Source organism: Centrocercus urophasianus, unplaced genomic scaffold (assembly GCF_019232065.1).
Source record: "Centrocercus urophasianus isolate 14NV4802_14NV808 unplaced genomic scaffold, USGS_Curo_1.0 seq_17, whole genome shotgun sequence".
NCBI classification, from domain to species: domain Eukaryota; kingdom Metazoa; phylum Chordata; class Aves; order Galliformes; family Phasianidae; genus Centrocercus; species Centrocercus urophasianus.
In genome coordinates this window covers 17,675,007-17,696,933 of record NW_024884722.1, presented here as the reverse complement: position 1 = coordinate 17,696,933, position 21,927 = coordinate 17,675,007, and the positions used below count along the sequence as shown (strand labels likewise).

The 21,927-nt window shown below is 45.4% G+C and overlaps 1 protein-coding gene across 2 annotated transcripts in view; it reads right to left on the bottom strand.

Annotated features, from left to right (window-relative positions):
* Window positions 1–19,972, bottom strand: part of MARCHF8 (membrane associated ring-CH-type finger 8) — an 86,057-nt gene extending 66,085 nt beyond the window's left edge. For both annotated transcript variants that reach the window (XM_042818880.1, XM_042818878.1), the window contains exon 1: window positions 19,879–19,972. The gene's annotated coding sequence lies outside the window, so the exon portion shown is untranslated. The remainder of the gene's footprint in view (window positions 1–19,878) is intronic.
* Between the last annotated feature and the right edge of the window lie 1,955 nt (window positions 19,973–21,927).

Genomic DNA, 21,927 nt, shown 5'->3' with positions numbered 1-21,927 from the left:
TAAAATAAAATAAAATAAAATAAAATAAAATAAAATAAAATAAAATAGTAAAATAAAAAACCCATGAAGTATTTTGAAATGCAATTATTTCCAAAACTAAGCCATCAGTTAGACCAAGGTGCACCTCTTGCCTTCCCTCTGCTTTCTGAACAAGAAAGAGCTCTGGTTGGGTGAAAAAAGACACAGGACTTTTCAAGAGCTACAGCCAGACAGGCCAGAGCGCAGTTTATGCAAAGAAATAAGTAAGTTATCAACAGTTTGGGAAGTGGTCCAACAGCAGGACAGAGGGCAGGGCTTGTGCTTGATACTGTGTGGGTAGACAGGAGGAGGTGCATGAGCAGCTCTTCATGCTGAGCAGCAGGAGTGTGCTAGGTACAGAGAGCAAGGCTGGTGCAGGGAGTTCTTACACTGCCTCAGGTACAGTCCTCAGCGTGGCCGAGTGCTCTGTGTTTTTAACCACTGCGTTTGGCTCCAATCATTAATCCAAACGTGTACCAACAGTAGGAAAACACATCACGTGGGCTTTTCCTTTCTTAAGGCAACTGGTGAGTATTATAATCAAAATCCCTTGCTGGGAATCAGGAATTCACCAAGATACACACACTTTATCCTTCTGCATTACGCATAGAAAAGATATTAATAGATATAAATTTGCCAAATTTGGCAAATAATCTCAAAGACAGGCATAATTAGCCATACCTGCTACTAGATTAAAAGCTTTTTGAAATATGTACACTCATAGAGCATTTAGTTGGAAGATAACCTGTGGCAAATTAGACACAATCAATTGTGTTTAAGGAAAGGATTAGAGAAGAATTACCACAGCAGAGCCTAACTGGGGCAACTGCATTGTTCTCACATTTCCGTAACATACCACCTTTTGATTCGTTTTTTCATCTGCCACGCAAAAAACAAGGACTGGATAGATGTCCTATATGTTATGCTGCTTAACAATTTGGAAGTGGTATAACCCAGCACTGCATACCTTTAGCATAGATGGCATACATTGTTTTTTGAATATTTAATTAATCAGAAGTTTTAAAGATAGGCCAAGTTTCCTAGGTTGATTACGCAAAAGATGCTGGTGTGGTCCTACTTCTACCAGGCTCCACAGGAGTGCTGCAGGATCTTTGACTGCTTTTGATTAAATAGGGGGAAAAAAAAAAAAACACCTATCCCAAGACATTTTATGCAAGGAATGATGGCTCAGTATCCTCTTTCTACTGAGGGGGAAAAGAGTTGTCAGAGGTCATACAGCACATCATTGGCAAAAACAAAACCAAAGGCAATGCCTTCTGCTTCCCAAGGATGCTGGCTGCCCATTGGAGTGCTCAGCCAAATTCAAGAGTGTTGCTGACACCTAGTCAGGATTTATATTACTTTCATCAATGCCAAGACAGCATACCATAAGGCAACACCTCCAAAACTTCTAGACATCACTGATCTTAAAAAAAACCAACAAACATCTACCAGTGTGAACAAGCAACAGCAAGGACACCTCCTTATTGAAGGACAGAGGCAAACATGGGACTTACTGGCACTACTGAAATGCAACTCTAGCACAAAGAAAAAGAACCCTGAACTTCCGCAAGTCCTCCACACCTATTTAGCTTCATCCTCTAAAGGAGCCAAGCTGTAAGTGCCAGAAGAGAGATAAGCATGGGCTGAGATAGGAATAACAAACTGCAATAAACAAAGCAGGAATTGAAGGTATTTTCCCAAGAAAACATAAATGAAATCCAGGGAGTGTCAAGCTCCAATGAAACTGTCAGGTAATATGTCCTTGCTACTGCCAGCAATGGCTGAGCCAAAGGGGGTGGAGACAGAGCCCAGTCTGCAGCCCTCAAAAAGGGTTGTGGGCTTTCAGACAAGGGCATTTTACTGCTGCAAGGAGAACAAGGAAAATTATTAGAAAACACAGCTAAATCCCTCTGATTCCAACAAACAAATCAGACCAGTTTTTCTGCAGGTACTTTACGGATAGCACGTTAGAATTCTTTGAAAGATATAATCCAATTAGATAGTCAAAGACAATGTAAAATAGCCTTCCTCTGGTAGAGCAGCTGGGCAGACATTCAACAAAGCCTGCCTTTGTTCAAGAGCAGCTTAAGAAAAGCTCTAAACTTACCCCAGATGCCACACTGTATGCCTCCAGCTGGGAAGGATCCTAACAACCACACACTCAAGACCTGCCAGTCCCAACCTGAAGCACCTTAGCTCCACAGCACTAATTAAAGGATAAAGTTACATGCATCAACCATCTGCAGTGCCAAGCACATACTGACAAGGATGCCTAGAAAAGCAATGCCTCTTTGTAAAGCTCTGTGGGACTTTTTTCACAGCTGAATCAACACTGTGGGCTCCCGATCCATGGTGAAGAGTAGAGAACATGAAAATCATAGAATGGCTTAGGTTGGAAGGGTCCTCCAGGATCCACCAAGCTCCAACCTCCTGCCACAGGCAGGGCCGCTAACCTTTGCATCTAATGCCAGGCTACCCAAGGCCCCATCCAACCTGGCCTTGAACATCTCCATGGATGGGGAGAGCAAAGATCTAAGAAAGCTTCAAGCACAACAAACCAGGGTCTTGCCAGAAAGGCTTAGCAGGCAATGCTAAGTCAAGGGGACAGCTCCTAGGTGCTCCCTTCTACTCAGGATCTGTAGCCATAAATCACAATGCATGGTTAGATGTGTAAGCCCTCTCTCATATAAAGTGAGCAATCCTATTACCAAAGCATCTCTCCCCATTGACACAACAGCTGAACACACCTCGGAGATAGCAGATAGAGCTCAGCTTCCTCTTCCTTGTGTAAGATTCAGTTTGTGAATCCCACACACAAAAGAAGCCCCATGACTACTGGTGTGGATGCTATCCCACTTGCAGAGGAAGGACTCTCCAGTTCCACTTTGCCTGGAAAGTTGATGCAATCATGGGCCGGCAGGGACCTGAGATAGAGTGCGTATGTGCGAACCAGATGCCACAAGCAGGGCAGTCATTTGCCTGTGCACGAGGAGAGATCCTCTTACCCTGCCCTCCTGGCTGCTCACATACTGTTCACAAGAGAAAAATACTTAAAGAAAACCTATAGGGAGTTTGGGCATTCACCAAATGATAATGAGCTGAACTGTTTTCATAGATGAACCCTTCAGAGATTTTCTGGCACACACCTGAAACCACATCAGCTGTAACAACAGAACCACACAGCCACAGCAACATCAGCAAGATTCAGAGGGAATTAGACAAACTATCTTTTACAGTACTCAGGGAGGACAGGCAAATGTGTGACTGGGGTCTGGTGTTGGGGCATTCCCCTCAGCACTGTGTCTCCTGACAGCAACAGAAAATTAGATTCCCTTGGGTCATCAGTATCGAGTACACAAGGGGGAACAACAGACATCAACAGGTAAACTCACCACAGCCAAAGCAGATGGGGGACTGTTTGCAAACCCCGTTTCCATCACCCACCCTACCAGGCCTCACTGAGGAAACCGGGACGCCTGTCAGGCACAAGGGGAGCCTAACACTTGGTGAACTGCTGGCCTGCTCCATGAGATGTGCTACTGGAAGGACCAAGGCACAGGAAGGTACGCTGCTGTCTCCACCTGTCACTCACTGCAGCTTTTCTGTCCATCACATGTTCCAAAATAAAGGCTAAACAAAGATTTAGATCTAGAGATCTATATCTAGATCAAAGAGAGATCTAGGTCTAGATTAAAGATCTACACTAAGGCAAATGAACACAAATTGTGGTTTCATGTCTGTAGTTTGGTATCTAAAGGAATCTAAAAATATGGAGTACGAACTGCAGACTTCATTAGGTTATTTAAACTTCAAAGTTCACCATATTCCCATTTTACACCGCACATGGTGGAGTCCAGCAGAAGCTCTCGAGCTGTAGTGGCACTGGCTGCAGACATAGATAGACCCACACCAAGAGGAAAGCATCCTGTGGACGTATGGATGTGCACGCACGTGCTTTGCATTGCTCAGAGGAGGGGAAAAAGCCAAATATCTCAGCTGTTTTCCTTAAAGAATAGAGTCTCTGGATTACAAAAGACTCTGCCTTCGTGTGCATGAAAGATAAACCTTGTAACCTGTGGCATAAGCAAGAGGATAATCACTAACATGAGAACTGAAACAAATTTCACCTGTGAGTTATTCCTGTCTGCCTCAAGGTTTCCTACAGTTCTCTTTGATTCCCTTAGTTCCCATTGATGACAGCCAGTCGTAACACATAGATCAATCTTCTGGGGGTCGTGCAAGTTAAAAATAAAGACACATGATCACTGCAGTCCAGATAATCCATTCATTGTAGCGCTATGCAATACCACAAATATCCTGAAGTGCAGCTGATGGAGTCGGTGGAGCTCAGGGTATGCACCAGCTGCTGGGTGGGAAGTGCTGCCCTGAAGGCTGGTAGAACACTGCTGTGAGTGCCTGGAATTCCCCCCCCCCTACACAGCATGAAACCCAACCCAAACAGGAATAGAAACCTTCTGAAAAACATTATGCTGCTCAAAGATGGTGTACTGCTTATTTTCTCTGTGAGATTCAAAATAATCTATTAATGCAGCTTTGGAATCTGTTTTTCTGCTGGCGGCCTCAATGTGAAGTCTCAAAGTCCCATGAGCATAAAAATCTCTTTCGTGTACTTGTGTGTTCAAATTCAGCATAAGAACTCATGCAGTACTCAGCAAACCTCTGTGTGCACCTTACCTGCTTACCTGCCCTGACATTCAAACTGGCCATGGCTTGTGCATATGTCCTATGCTACTTTCTGTACACTACATATTTCATATTTGCAAATATCTCCAATCCTATTAGCTTGTATAGGCACCGGTTTGAAGCTTTCATTTATTTTATTTTGAGCTTGTCAGGACTCCTCCCCTACTAATAGAACTTACATAATCCTTTTCTAGAGATGACAGATGTGCAATTTCAAAACGAGGATCCTGCATCTGTGCTTCATTTTGTTTTACCGAAGCTTAATCAGTACTTCGTTAACAGCACTATTTAAGAGATGTCATCAAGGCTTATGCACTTCACGTGCATTTGTTAACTTGAGAAATCTAATCAAGAGAACTGAAGTTGAGAATGAAGAGAAACTGGCACTTCTTCCCCTACAGAACCCTTAGCATTTCAGGGTTAGTTCAACACCGTAAGTGAAAAGAACCGTTGGACTTAGACTTTGCTCTACACAGATCTAATTAGAATTATTGCTATTTACAGCTATGTCTATGTACATATATCTTACAATGTTTACTAACTCTGCTGCAACTTCTTACTTTATTATCTCAGTTCCTCCTTTCTTCCACCTGCAAGTGTACTAAAAATAATGCACTTCGAGACAAAAATATTTTTCTTCTGATTTCTTTTTTAAAATCATGTTGTTACTTAGCTGAAAAAAGTTAAAAGGGAATAAGAGATTATTTTGCATATTCCAGATGTTCCTTTAGAAAGCTTCTCAGGACATGGGAATCAGCTGCAGATTACACACAGCACAAAGAAAGAAGGGTATCTGCCAGATCTGACTGGCTCCAAATACAAATATGATTGTTTCTGCAAACATTTCTACATAATGGAACTAGACAAGAAAGCTGTTAAATTGCAGGATCAGTAAATAACGGCCCCAGAGCTCTTATCAATCCCTTCTCCTGTCTTCAGCAGAAGATGAGCATGATTTGCACCTCAGAAACAGAGGTTATTACAGGGACAGTGTCTAATTGCAACAAGAAAAAAGATGCAGAGGTAAAGCTGAACTTTCATTCTCCTTTCGCTGAGAAACCTTGAGAGTGAGGAAACTGAGAGGGCAACAGCCAGCACTGCTGTGCTCCAGGTCAGCAAGTAGCGCTCTCTGGACAGCTGCAGCTCACAGCCACTTGTACTGGATGTGTCTCTTCTTGTAGTGCCCAGGCTATCACCATTTCACCTCACCCCTTAGTGTTAAACACATCTTCCTGCCCTGAGGTGCTTCCCAACAGAACAGGTCTGGCACGTGGATCATGCAGCAATCTGCAAGTCTCCATGGCTCAGCTCCAGGCAGGATGCAATATCACAGCACACACAGCACTTGCCTTGTTATCACTCCTGGCCACGATCCCCTTAACTCCCACGCAGTAACCAGAAGTTGGCTTTCTGAAAAATTCACATCCTCCTCCAGAGAAGACATCCCTCCCTCTGAATTAGCACTGACTCCACACTTCAGAGTGGAATCTGGTTGTTTTGATCACACGGCTCAAACTAATATTTTCTTTATTATAGGAACGATGACTTTCTTCTTCAACATATTCAGTCTGATAACAACATGCAACCGCATCACACCTTTTCCTGCAGTTTTTGAAAAATACAAACACATAGACAGACCAGTGAGAGAAGTCTGCACCAAAATACAACGGCAAGTCTACCTGATGTAAGGCAACACCTATAACTTGTGATCATCTCCATTCTCTACTGCAATCACTTTGAGGTTCACGAAACTCAGTTGTGATATCCAGGGAAAAATTGCCCTGTATCTTCACCTTGAAAATTAATAAAGACTATTAGCACAAATGCATAAATTTACATACGGACAATGAAAGCTTGTGTTTCTCAAACAGTGTAAATATTTACAACACAAGATAGAGAAGAAACAAAACAGTTTCATTATTGTTCAATGAGGACATTGCTCACATTATGTATTATACATGGATAACAATGATGTATTTCTAGGAAAATCCTGTGCTACATCACTTATTTTCCAGTACATCAGAGGATAACATTTGTGAAAGCTATTTATGAACAACAGGCGCCTAAGCAACGTTTTTCACTATTGTTTAATTGCTGCTTGGCAAACCATTGCTCCTAAGCCAGAGTAAAAAGAACACAGTATTTATTAAACGATTCTGTATTTTGAAGAAGTATGAAATCATTGCCTCTTTGTCCTTGGGTGAATAAGAAATTTCCAAATTGGTGCACATAAGAATGTATTTCTTTTGAATGATTCATGAGTTAAATCTCAGATAACTTGAGCCTGTAAATAAAGAGTTACAACATATCTTTACTCTGAAAATCTTAAAAATAAATCTAGATTTCTGCATCATTATGACACACTGTTAAGCTCCTTCTAAGGAAACAGCAAAAACTACATTCCTTAGAACTTGCACAAAGCAGAAATCAAACAGCTCCAAACCAGGCTCTTCAAAAGCTCAAGTGTGAAGCAATAAGGCCAATGTACTAAGCATTCTCTACTTCATTCTTCCACAAACATGCATGACACCACTAAGTTCTGTTTTCAACCACATTTTCCCACGTTTAGAAATAACCTGACCTTCTGATGCAAAAATAGTACCTGCAGTCATTTACTTTCCCCTGAAGTTAAGAGAGTTAAACTGTAAATAAATCTTAAATCCAGGGGAATACTACATACAGGTCATCAAACTGCAACAGCTTTTAGTGAGATCTTTTTATTGGAAATGTAGACACCTATGCCTGAACATTTTATGGCTTTTTCGGTCTTTTCCCACACTAATGCCTTTTCTATACATTTGCTAACATCAAACAAGAGCCTCCCTTTTCAGGGAGAGGACCAGCATTTGCCACCTGCACAAGAGCTCATGCTCCAGAGAGGATAACAAGCTGTGGGATCCACTGTCCACATGCACAAGTGCTCATCTTTTCTTCTCCTAAATATCAGCAATAAAGAGGTGACCTCCCAAGCTGGGGTTCAGGAAGTCAAAGCATTTAAGATCTTCACTTGACCCCTCTGTTAAATGGAAGGGTAATAGTACTCCCCCTTGCCCACTTTCCATCTGCTTCACACACACATAACTTCTGTGGTGCTGGCACTGCTCCTTACTGTAGCAATAAACTGTATCTGGTAACACCACAATTCCAGGCATTGCATTCAGACCAGTGATAACAGCAGGACAGGTGTTAATCACTCCCCAGGTTCACACCTGCATGGTCACCATCACCAGATTCTTGATTTGACAGAGCTGCTAGAGAAACAGATATGGCATTTCTCATCAATTCCAATGTGACAGTTGTGCTATGAAGGATATATTTAGGTTAGATACAAGGTCTTTTACAGTGAGGGTGCTAAGGCTCTGGAACAGGCTGCTCAGAGTTGTGGTTGGGTGCTCCATCCCTGGGAACTTTCAAGATGAGGACTGGATCAGGCAACTGGATCAAGCTGTGGATGTCCCTGTTCATTGCAGGGGAGCTGGACTAGATGATCTTTAAAGGTCCCTTCCGACTCTAAGGATTCTATCATTCTATAAAAACCCCTGTGTAACAGCATTATCATTAAATAGCAAAGTCGTGTAAAAGCCTACAGAAGGGTCCAGGTCTGAACAGAATTAATTTCCCTCCAGCACCAGAACAAGATGGTCTCTTCCAGCTGCAACCTCATCACAGTGCACACAGTGACATTAAAAGGCTGAATGTTCTCTTCTTATCTCGAGTATCCCTGGTGCAATTTAAAGACCAGGCAGCCAATTTCAGTGGGCTGACAAACAGTCAGCCTTCGCATGCCCCAGCTCCCCATGCAACACAGGGCTGACACCAACACGCACTGGCAGCACCGAAGTGTCAGCAAAAACAGTTTCCTTTCATTAGCCAGTTATTTCATGCAAGTGTGCTGCAAGGCGTGTGTCAAGTCTGCGTGTCCTCCCCCACAGCCCTACTCTGCCACCAGAAAAGGAGCTGGCATCACTGAGCCCTCAGACAAGGCACTCCTTACCACGATTTATAGAAGCCCATTCATCCCCCCCGTACCTAAAATAGCCTCTTGATGCAATCATGAGCTGAATATACGACTGTGGATTCCTTTCTTATACTTACAAGAAACCAAGTGTCCACTGGTTACTTCCTCACCCTCTGCCCTTGTTCTTTGTTCTGCAATCGAGTGTTGACCCTTTCTGTCCCATTCCATATTAGACCTTGTACTTCTTCAAACATCTTACAAGGAATTAGGTGGATTTTCATAGTGTTTCTCCAATGCACTTACATGCTCTGTATGCAACCTTATGAAAAATGTACTGCAGCTGTCTATCATCAGCATTAAAGTAGGATTTCTAAAGCCTGTGAACGACAGGCAACTGCAGAAAGCTGCAAAGACTAAGCCTAGTGTCCAGATAAATAGAAACGATACCTGTTTGTAAGAATTACACAGATTTGTATCTTGCAGCTTGGGTGACTCACAACACTCCATTGCTCTTCCACTTCTTGTTTTTCCTCCAGAAGATGCTCAAAGCAATTTTCAGGTGTCTAGTAACTACCAACTTCCTTCTGAGCCAGGTCAGTGAGAGAGTTTCTGGGTACATGCATAGGGCAAGTAAAGTCAATATGGGAAGCTGTCCGTAGAGGAAAATGTTTAAAATAAATTCAGGATCATGACCACATCACCAGTATCAATCGACATGTCACATCTTCCAACCTTATCACATTTATAAGTGCTTTTTCTGTCTTCTTCCCTAATGGATGTGCTTTCCTTTAAATTAGCTTAGACAGGAGCCAGCGCGACGAGCCAAGTCTGCTGAATAAGGTTCATGAAATTCTGGTGCACATGAGCACTGTTTTAAAATCTGAAACATTAATGAGGACAAAAACTAGAAGTAACAGCAGTTTCTATCAGGTATTTGTTGAAATGTTGAGTGGAAGGCAAGAAGAAAAAGGTCATTTTTTTGGTTGAAATTTCATTAATTCTGGAAGAAGGTGTACTGTTGGAAAGAGGGGAGCATTGAGCCTGATGAGGTCAAACAAAGAATAGGTAAAATACTACTACGGAATCATAATACAAATGTCTTCTGAACTAGCATAATAGAGAAATAAAGGCATATTTCTTTATCAATCAGCTTAAAATGACAAATACAAGAAAAAAAAGAAGGAAACTGTGCTCTATTCAAAGGGCAGCAGATGATGCCAGACAATCAAGACAAAATCCCCTGTGTTCTGCTCACTGAAGACAGTTGGCATGTCCATCCCAGAGACAGTCCCATCTTTGGTATGAGCTGCCCAGCACTGGCTGGACAACAGCACCAAGACTTCCATGCAATACTTAAAGATGAAGGATATGGACTCTGACATTTCAGAAATGATGGAACCCACATTTGTGATTTCTCTTTGGAAAACCCAACCATTTCCCTTCAGTCTCTGGGTGCCAGAGGAAGCATCTCAGACACTGTCCCCTCTGTGTCATAAGTGACCCGGTGCCTCACACACTTCTGCACTACCTGTGCTCTCTGTGAACAAGGACAAAACCTCAGTCCTGCAGGGAGTCACACTCATGTTTACAGGGACAGATGCTATTCACTGAAGAGCAGCAGCTGGCAATGGCAAAAATTCCTCTTTCACAAGCTTCCTTTGCCATCCTCTGTCAAAGAAGTAAATTGGTGCAATCTCACACCCCCTACATTTTCTGCAGACCTAACAGAAGTGCCACACTTCAGCAAGGTCAGCTCAGCTCTCACTGCACCAATACAGAGGATAGCACCTAGCTAACTTAGAAACTATCTCATAACAAGGCTATAAGTAAGTGAAGACCAATCTTATGAGATGCTACATAACAGCTGAAAAGACACCTTTTTCTTGCTGCCAAAAACACACTGTTTCTACTGTAAAACCAGGCAGCTGCCCTTATGGCACTAAACCAGTGCTACTGAACAGTTTGAAGCAGGAAACAAAAAGTATTCCACAGACACACAGTGTGGAAGGGTTTGTTTGCACAGTCACTGTTTCAGGAACAACAAAGAATTTTCCCTAGGACAACACACCAAGGAGGGTGAAAAAAGGCATGCTGATAAAACGGCACCCTACAGCATCTATCTGGGGAAAAGATTCAGCAGGAGCTCAGGGCAAAGCCAGTGTCATCACTCTGAGCTAGTCTCCGCCCAGAATGCCCCCTCCAAACACCAAGTCTCCTAACTGGCAAACCAGAGATTTCACTTCAAACTCTGATCTAGCCGTCTCTGCAGATTATAAATTAGAATACTTCTCCAATTAGAGATCAACGGTGGAATTAGAAGGTGGGTTATTTTTAGCAGCCATCTGATTGAGCCAGTGCCACCGAGTTATAAGTGAGTCACCGCCTTTCTTAGAACTGTTTTAGGCACCAACTTCCAATGCAACATTTAGTATCTCTTCAAAAGCCATCATCTATCAGTCATCTCTGCCGGGAATAGAGAAAAGGGAAAGCAGCTATCACTCAGCCCAGAAGAGACTTCTTAAGAGCTTCAGGATTCTCGCACAAAGCCTAGAAGGAATTGCAAGGGGAGATAAAGACGTCTAGGAAAGGCACAGCTATCTTCACACAGCAGCAAAGGCAGCCACATGCTGAGCAACCTGTCCCTCTGACAGCTGCCACGCTGCAGTGGCATATTCTAAACACAGCAACTCAGTAGGCCCAGCAGCAGCACAATGCACTGTGCCATTGCTCACCAGGCTAAAGCATGACTTGGCCTCCAGTGATTTTCTTCCCTTTTTTTTTTTTGGCACGTTCCAGTAAAGGAAGAAGAAAGAACACATAAAGGGCTCCGCTCAGAAACTCACCAGCTCTGCCCTGGCTCCCAGGGGCCGCTGAGGGCAAACCATGCATGGGAGAAGCTGGCCTGTGCCTCTGCATGTCCATGGTCTGGCCTCAGTGGGATGTGATGCACTGTCGTGCTGCTTTCCATTCCTCTCCTCTGCTGACATGAACCACTTTCAGACTTAAAACTCAATGGCTTCCTCATCTTATTAAATTCCCTATTGTGACTCAGATGTCTCTTATGTACATTAGTTAGATTACATCAATCACAAGGAGTGCCCATGTGGTTCACAGGATATGGCTCAAAGGAGGACAGAGTTGGATGATCAGCTTGGAGTTTTCTTTCCTTCTTTGCAGAAGAAATAATGTCAATTACAACCAAGTGAGGGATAAATATATCTCTCACAGGGTCTTGGGGAAAGCATGATAATACTAAAGTACCAAGGTACAACTGGCAAACACACCTTGCCTGAACAAAGCGATGCCCTGGAGCAAAGCCATACCTGCAGCCTCCCACAAGCCCTGAAGCAGGCACAGCCTGTTAAGAGAGGCTCCGCCAGACCCATGCAGGACTCAAGCTTACATAGGCAGCTATGGAAGACCTGAAAAGTCAGCTGGCAGGAGCCAACCAGCAGGATGCCTCCTGGCATCACGGGCTCACCAAGTCCAGGTGAAGCACCCGTAACACTGCACAGTGTGAAAATGCAGATGGGAAAAGTTCCCAGTGGGCATTCAGAGATGGCGTGTGTCCCAGATGACAAGAAGAGCTCAAGTACACAGAGAAAGCAGGCTATCATAATAAATATCTAACGCACACAACAGGAGACCACAGTCAAGAGACAAATGCATGATGGATGCTCCTGTGTAAAAAACTGGTCCTGACTGTTTCCTTGTGTTCAGACTGAACTGCACAATGCTCTGCTTGCTTCTTGCCAGGGTATCACTGAATGAAGATTTCTTATTCCTTTCTCTTAATGCTGTACTTGGAGAAGCTGATATCAGCACCACTAGTGAACAAAAGCCTATCCCTAGTGCAGATACAAGTGTCTTAGGGTTCCCGAAACACCACACGCTGACCATGGAAGACTCAGATCCCAGGAAGAAGAAAACCAGCAAAAGACTATGCAGCATATATCAGACCAACCCACACTGTATAAGCGCGAGGCACTTAGGCAACCCTGGTACACGGCATAATAGAGCTCCGGCAGCACTGACTCCTGCTTTGAACACAGAGATTTGAAGATGCAGCTCTAGTCTTTCACTTGCAGACTATCTACTTAGAAGCAAAGCCACGTACCTCTTTTTAAAAAAGTAACTGGATGGATCATGAAAGGTGAAAGAAGAATAATTTTGAACTTTTAGCCATTTGATAAATACAACAGGGTCTTGCAAACTTCACTTGCTCAGAAATTTGCCTGGAAAACACCACACTGCAGCTCTCCTTCCCTCTCAGAAAGATACGTAAAAAAGCATCTCACCTCTAAAATACCTCAGAGCTGCAGAGCTCTTCAGGTGTAGCAGAGCATGGTTCTTTCTCACCCACCTGCCAAAGCATGCAGCAGCTTGTACAGAACAACACAGGGCCCATTCAAGCCTTGCAGTTTTATAAGGAAAGCAACTTAGTGAATGTTTTCACAACATTTGAAAGACTTAACTCCAGGGGTCTTACTTAGAGGTTATCCTCTCCTTTCACGTCTGACCCTAGAAGAAAGGGTACAAAATAGCTGACCACCACTGTTATGTGAATAACAGATATAAAACACATTCTTATGCAAAGAAACTGCTGAACAGCAATTGCATAGTTTTCACACCCCAATGCAGAGATATTTCAACAATACAGCCTTAGCACACTGCATAAGAACACCAATCCTGTCTGAAGGCTGAAATCTGATCTCTTTTATTGGCTTCTGCTTTCTTATGTCAAGAGCAAAGTTAAACCTCCCTTCAATTTTTTTAATCAAACATGCATCTTTTTTCTTGTTACCTCTCAAGATCAAGCCAGCCTGACAAGTCTCCTGTAATTTTACAACTGAACCTCTCCTCCTTCCACCCCCTTATGTTATCAAACATTAATTTTGTGAAGAGGCTGCTGCACAGCGCCAATTCTAATTCAGCAGCAATTCTTAAGCTTTTCTCCCAAGCTTTCAAAATACCTTGCAAAGAAAGGCAGCTATCCAACGGGCAGAAGGATTGGCACGCTTATAGCTTGCACTCTGGTTGTCCTGTGGCTGCAGCATGCCAAGTGTCACCCACTTATGTGGACTGTCTTTTGTCTCAAAAAAGTGCTATCTCCGTGAGCTTCTATGCAGGGTGAGGCTGCAGCCTTTGGCTGTGACATTGCAGCTTATTTTCCCTTCCTCCTGTGACGCCTGCTGTTTCAGCAAATATCTGACATTTGGCCATCAGGTTCAGAAGTTACTAGCATGCGATTGCATAAGCACATTTCCTACCAAGAAGTGGGCTAAAAACCAGTCATCAAAAAAACCCCAAGAGCATTACAATAGGTGGGCCAGATGATACCTGAGCTGGCAGAGATGCACGGTAGGCAAGGTGAGGTGGCCTGAACCAGAAAATATAGACTGAAAGCAGGAACAAGACTCAGATTTCCTGTCTCTTGTGACAAACCCTTAGCTGCAAAGTGAACTTCCTTCTTCCTTAAGAGAGCTGTGCAGACTTATGTTCTCTTTGCAGCAAGACACCATCTAGTTGTGCATGCATTTATGCTGCTTGGAACAGTAAAATCCTCTCTCTGAGAGTTTATTTTCAGTATCAAAGATCAGCAGTTCCTCTTCAAGCTTGTAGTCTACTTGTTTTATTATATATTACTTACGTGTATGAATGCACATACATATATACACACTTCTTACACTGAAACAGTTTGAATATAAATGACTGGTTACGGACAGAGCTAGAGGAAAACCACTGACAGCAAGTGTTCTTTCTAGTCCTGGCACCTCCAGCTGAGATTTGGCAGGCAGGCTCTACATGAAAATGACCCCGAAGCTATGATGACGATAATCACACTCAAATGGACAACACTTTGGATGCAGATCTACAGGGAAAACTCATTTCACTTAACAGAAAGGAAGGAAAAATCAAAAACTTCTGATAACCCTCCCAGGCTGCTCCCACATATATTCTGTACTGTTATAATATACTGTAAACTACAACCTCATGCTTTTCACACTGCTCTGAAATGTCAGACTTTACTGGGCTCATTAAGAACAGAAAAGCTACCACCAACTTTCACTTTCTATCTATCATAACAGAGTTCATCGAGCTGTTCAGCATAAGTTCCTTAAGAGCAGTCTGCTGAAGGCAACCATGATAGAGAGAAAGGCACAAAACGACACTCAGAGGGCAAGATGAGGCATCTGCAAGAACCCCATGCTATAACATGGTCCATGGTATGAAAGCACAGCAGAGCTCTACAGGGCTTCATGACTTCATGTTCCATTCCATCCATCCATCTTCCCATATTATATAACACAAATATGCCACATTTTTCATTAGCCTTCCTCTTCTGACCAGTGCATTTGCAGTTACAAGAGATTACAACAAGGATTGGCCTAATAGTGAATCATCCTCAATAGCACACTGTGCTTTTACAACTAGAAATAGAGGGATCAGAGAGATTAATCCTCTGTCCTGGATGACACAAGGAGCCAGTGGCAGTGAAAGCAAATATAAACAGTTACAGGAGGTCCTTCATCCAGCAGCTCCCTGGGCTTTGAAGGAGATGGTGTCAGCAGGAGATGCTTTATGAAGTCATTGGGAATGACATTAAAGAAAGCAATTCATGCACCTATCAGAAGAGACACTCTCATGAACAGTCCATGTGACATCACCTGCCCGCAGGAAGGTAGAGGCCAGGTTCACACCCGCTACCACGTGAAGATCTCTACCATAGTAAGAGTTGTCTGAACATTTTCTCAGAGTTTCATTAGTGATATAAAGCAATTTGTCATGGGGAACCTGCTGCTTCCTGTTCTATAATATTATTCAAATGGCTCTCTAAAGGCAAAATTCTTCTGTCAAAAGTAGACCCGTCAAGAAGGGAAGATGTGTGGATCCCCACTACTGCACCTGTGTACGTTCCTGGGTAACAGGAGACTGGAACCCAAAACCCAGCTCTGAACAGCAGCACGTTTCCCATCCTCGAGCTGCACTGACGGCACAGAGCTATTAGCAGCGAGTGAGTCAGTGACAAATTATTCTGGTCATTAGAACCAGCAAATCAAACCCAGGGGAAGACTATCTATCTGTTAAGAATTGCCATCCTTATTCCTACAGATACTCCTCCCCCCCTAACAGAATAAAGCAGAACTGAAAAGCTTGTTGAAAACAAAGTAGGTGAGAAGAAGGGAAGCTACAAGTCTTGGTTTACTTTTCTAAAAAGTAGCAACGTTGTGTGTAACCTTGTATGCACATACACACTTGTGGTCTGTCACCCTGGCTCCTTCTGTCCTTCCTCCCTTCCTCTCTGTATCAAACTGACCTCCTTGATTCAAAGAGAAGTGGTTCCCGACCTACAGAACAGAACAGTTCAGAACAGGGCAGAAGGCAAACTACCTGCTCAGGGAAGAACTGCTGGGAATGCTTTGTTCCTTGAAACGAACCTCTTATCCTTACCTGTCTGGAGGTCTCTCAGGCAAACTCCAGAGAAAAATCTATTTTAGAGGACAAGCAGTTGAACAGCCATTTGCATGCATCTTTTCCCCTCAAAGCAGCCCAACTTTGCTGGCCAGCTGGGCACAGAGGGAAGGCCAGCGTTTCCCATTCTCTGGGGAAAGAAACTGCAAGCCCTGGAAACTCTTGACGGTTGAGATCTCTGTGGCTGTTTGTGAACTGTCTGGTGATTAATTACATTTAAGAATATCATCGCTCTTAAAGTCTATTATTAATTGCATTGAACAGCTGAAAAACAAACAAAAACAAAACAACCAAAAAAACCACCCAGCACTTGCAAAGACACAATGTAATCTGTTAAGTGGTTGTTCAGTGCTTCACAGGAATGCAGTTACATGGTTACATCGCTTGATAAAAGACCTGTAAAAGTATTGTGGGAAGCACTGAAGGAGAATCTTCCTTGGAAACGAGTTCTTTGGCCAAGTGGTCTTCTCAGGAAAGGCCGAAGGACAGAAATAGTAACGCTGGCCCTGACTCAGTAAAGAAGCAAAAATCTGGAGGTGCAGAACTTCACTACCAGCAAATCCCACCCAGCAAGTCTAACACAAGCTCTGCCACGCCGTGCGGGCTGCCACCAGACCACAGAACATCCTGAGTTGAAAGGGACCCAGAAGGACCATTGAGTCTGACTTCAGACCTCTGAAGCCAACAAACAAGTCAGTAAAACAGAAGTCACAGAAAGCTCTGCACAACTACCATGAACATGGCTGCTTCCCTATCTTACTACAGAAATTCCTTTGCTGAATTAGATGTGTGGTTTATGTGGTTTGCTTGTGCTACTCCTGCAGCAGCTCGCACTACATCTTTCAGAAATGAAAGCAGCAGAGCAGACAGTAATACCACAGCTTGTTCCCCAGGAAAATTCCCCCTCTAATACCATATGGCCTAGACTTGATATTTTCCCAGAATTTTAGTTTTCCATTCTTTAGAGCTTTCTACAGCTTTGCTAATCACTTATTGTATACACAAATGTGGTGGGTTAAGTTAATTTAGCGTATCCTGAAGTGACAAAAATGCCATTTTCCACAGAAGTGGCCACAAACTCAACATATGTCATTTTAAAAAATCCTTGCCTGACCAAGTCTTACTCTGAAAAACCTTATGTTGCCTGGAGCACACTACCCAATTAGACAAATTAATATCCCATTTGTTTTAGACACAAGGGAGGAAGCAGTGGGTGTGAAATCCAGATGAGAGCAATCACTTGGAATTACAGGAACTTCCTTATTCTCCAGTACGCAAACCCATGAGAGCATGAGGAAACAGTTATCCAGGAACAGATAACATCTTCGGGTCCTACGAACCAATCAAACAAAACGCACGGCCAGAGATGACCTATTTTCCTAAGCAGTGTTTCAAAAGAGGATGAGCAGTTCAAGGGTCTCAGAGGCCAGAACAGCCATAATTAAGAAAACAAGACAGTATTTCCACAAGGGGATTTGGCTGAATTTGCTGAGTGTCTTATGTTCTGCTTTGCTGCTTGCAGAAGTTCTGGATGGCCAAACCTTTCTATGCAAACCGTGATTAAAGTTTTGGGGGTCAGTTTTCAGAGACACAGATGATATTAACCTCTGAAATCTGACGGAATTTGGGCATTTGAACCATTTCCTAGCATTTCTTTAGAACGTACTAGAGAAACACACCATGTTTTTTGGAATGTACAGCAAGAATCAGGTGAAAAAAAGCAGAAGAGAGACTTTTCCTAAAAGGTGCCATGACAAAAATGCAGTGCACTTGAAACAACAGCTCTCTACCTGCAAACAAGTTATACTTCTTCCTGCCTCTGTTCCACCTCTCTCTGCAGCAGAGGGGAAGTGCCTCCCCATCTTGCCAACTGCATCCAAACTCCTGCAGAATGCTGAGCTCTGCCACAAGCTGACAGCACTAATGGCACCCAGGTTCCTTCAAGCTCTGCCCATCACAGCCTATTCATTTGGCAGAGGAGCTCAGCAACCACCTATTACAGAATACTCATGAGACACTTCCACAGCACCAAGAGCTCTTTATGTAAAACTTACACAAAACAAAATAAAAATCATAAATAGTGGTACAGTCATTGCTGTCTGCACATCTCATAGCAAATGGTCATTCTCACTCGAGTCTCCAACAGCCATTTACGAAGCTGGCTATCAGTCACCTCAGGACTGACTGCTTTTGACAGCTACGATGGGAAAAAGTAAGAGCAGAAGACTCATTTTCCTCATGCTGCAGAAATTGTAAGGAGAACCTGAGCTCCTCCCCTGGTCAATACTACTGGAAGCGGCCACGCTCCTACACCAATCTGCTTCCTCCACTAATAACAGTGCTTGGAACAGCAATAAGGAAACCAGGCTGGCAGAGAAGAGAGTTCGGCGTGCTGCCAAAGCAGGTGCTGACAGCCTCAGCAGATGGACTCCTTTCACCGTTGGACATGGGAGAGTTGCCTGTCCAAAGGGTTAGACTGCAATAATAGAAATTAAAAATCCCTCATCCTGTAGGAAGCTGTACTTCCTCATGACAGTTCAGACTGGGCTAAATCAGCCAGGAGACAGGTGGATTTCCTAGTGCTAGAATGGTAACTGCTTCATTTGGCTACCTCCACCAGCCTTGACACAGGCTGAATTATGAAAAACGTTACAGCTTTTATTTTGACCCATCAGCCCATAACAGAAACCTGGCCCTTTCCCACCAGCTTACCTCTATGAGCACACCTGCTGACTAGAGCTAGCAGAAGGACAAGTTAAAGAAGAATCCCTAAACACCACAACAAACAACCAGCAAATTCTGAACTTTTTAGGTTCCCATCGGATGTAACCGAAGTTACACAAAGTCCCCAGTGAAAAGACAGTCGCTCAGTCTTCATTAGTCCTATCAGTCCCAGCAGCTGCAGCACAGTGACATCCCAGGGAAGGTCTGGCTCTGACAGCACAGTGCCAGGCTTGCTCCGGGGAACCTGGCATCAACAGCTGGGTCACAGCTCCCGACGTTCCACAGCAGGCACGCACCCTTAAGCCAGGATCCTTGGTGTTCCCAGCTGTCCCACTCCAGATGCAAGCTCAGCACAACACATCAGTAGGAATTCAGGGTCATTGACAGGTATCAACGGAAACAACATAGGCTTGATAAATAAGCATTTTCCAAAGAAAATTTTCCTCTGCTAATCCGTGGCAGGTTCAACCCCAGTCTGGCCTGACGCTACTCAAACTAAAGGCAGACGTTCTCAAAGCAAGCTGCTGTTGCTGCCAGAGCAGCTCCCTACCGAGCTGTTGCAGCGGGGTTGCTGCGGGCTGGTCCTGTTCAGGCGCACACGCACTTTGCCCGTTCCAAAGGCGGTGCCACGGTTTCTTTTTCACACTGCAGCCCGAAGCTCGGCTTCGTACGTTCTGCTTTTAGCCTGAATCGCACTCACGGCGTGCTGAAGTTAGCGTTACGCTCGAGAACAACCCGAGGAGTACTTTTATCTGCTCCCAGCTCCTGGAGGCATGAAAGAATTCGGGCTATTTCCCCGCCTGTCACTCAGCCGCACGGCTCCGTACGGTCGGGTTATGACAGCACACCTTGCGTAAAGTTTTCACTCCGCTCGCCTCCATTCCACATCGCTACCAGAACGAAAATTCAAGTCGTCTCCCGAAACAAACGCAGCGCAAAACCAGCGCCTCTCCCACCCAGCTGATCGGCTCTCGTTTCCTCCCGAGCATCGCTAATACCTCCAGCGCCAACGCGCAGCGAGACGAGGTCAGGCAGAGCAGACAAAGCTGGCGGCAGCGGGGAAAGCCTCTTACGGCCGCACCTGGAGCCGCTCCCGATAGCGCCCCGCTCCGAGGGCCGCTCGGCCGCCGCCTGTTGCTCGCCGCCACCTGCGGGCAGAGGGCGCTGCCGCGGGGCCGCGGGCGTGGGACGAGCGGCCCGGCCCCTTCCCGTGCCGGAGCCCGGAGGAAGCGGCGGCTCCCCGCGGTCGGGGCGGCGGCCGAGCCTACCTTGGCGCCCCGCGCAGGGCCCGGGCCGGCGGCTCCTCCTCCGGCTGCGGCGGCGGCTGCTGCTGCTGCCCATGCCCGCGCCGGCAGGCGGCGAGCCGCGGCTCCGACGGGCCGAGAGCGGCCGGGCTCCCGCGGGGCTGGGGCAGCCCTGGCTCCCTTGCCCGCTGTTTACGGCGGTTCCGCGGCCGGCCGGGCTGCCCGTCACCGCTCCGCCCCGCCCCGGCCCGCCCCCGCCGCCATGGCCCGGAGGAGGACGGGGAAGCGGGGCGGGACGGGGTGCTCTGCTCAGTCTCCGCGCGCGGGGGTCGCCTCGCGGCTCCAAGCGGAGCTGCCCGGCACCTGTCTGCAGCAGCGCGGCACTGCCGCGGGAGCGAGGGCGGAGCGGAGCCGGGAGGCCGGGGGCAGCGGGGCGACGGCGGCAGATATTTTATACTTCTGTTGTGTGCGTTTCGTCTTTTCTTCCCGGAGACAGAAACGGATAACGAACGTCTGCTTGTTACGTGCTGGAACAGGTGAACGACACTTACAAAAAAAGTAAAATGAGGGTTTTGCGACGAAGTGCTGAGGGACGGATCTTCTCTGCCCAGGCTTAGTGGGAGTGAGTGAAAAAGCGAATAAGGCAGCAGCAATGCCCCTGCTCCTGCCTGCTGCACGGCGGAGACGCACCGGACGGCAAACAAGAGCACCTGACACCATACACGAGTTCATTCCCTGAACCTGAGCAAAGTTTTTCATCTGTCTGCACTTGTTCACATCGAATCTACAGGGCTCCAGAGAGACAACACTTACCCTTAGTATAGTGAGAAGGTGTACACAGTGAGCAGGGCAGCCCCTTCCAATGCTGAGCACAACCACCCCCCAGCACAACACACGTGCTGCAGTGGGCTTTCAGGCCCAGAGGTGCTGGGCTGATGTTGTCACTGTCTCAGCTTTAGGGCCAGAACCCCGTGCAGTAGAGGAGCAAGACGCTCCACCTACAAAGCATGCAGCACATTGTCCTGAGAGGAGTGCCTGCAGCTCCTGTTCAGTCCTATGCGGTCAGAAGTAAGAAGGCAGACCTAGCTTACATCGCCTTAGAAGACAGGGATGTTTCTGCGTGATGACAACCACGTCCTGTCAGCAGGCAGTGTAGTACAGTCCTACCTTGTAACGAGATCCATGCTCAGCCATGCCACTGGCTTACCTTGAGGCTTCAGGGAAGTCTCAGAGGAGACTGTTCGCTTCCCTCAGATGTTCAGTTCTCTTTGCTTGACTCGTTTTCCAGGCTGGGAGTGTATCTGTGGGTGTTACCTTGTGCCATGTGCCAGACCAGGACAGGGGCTTGTTGACACAGCCCAAGGGAAGCAGAAATTAAACTGAGATAGGGCTGTACAGAGGGCAGACCTTCCAGGATACACAATAACAAATGCTCAGGCCTGAACTGAAAGAAGACACCACAAGCCATCAGGAAAAAAAACCCTTAACTGCCAACAAAGCAAAAGTGCCTGAATTCCTTTGCAGACAGATTTAAGCCCTCCCTGTGTTTTGTGATTTCTATGTTTCCCCTAACCCTGCTTAGTACTGTAAGCACACTGCTGTTACAGAAGGTAAAAACTCTACAATAATGCTGTGACAGTCAGGACCAACCTCCATGCTGAGGAACACCAGCACCTGCAGGCTTCCTGCAGGCCTGACAGAATCACAGAATCATTGAAGTTGGAAAAGACCTCTGAGATCATCTAGTACAACCATCAGCCCCTTCACACCATGCTCACTAACCATGTCGCCCAGTGCCATATC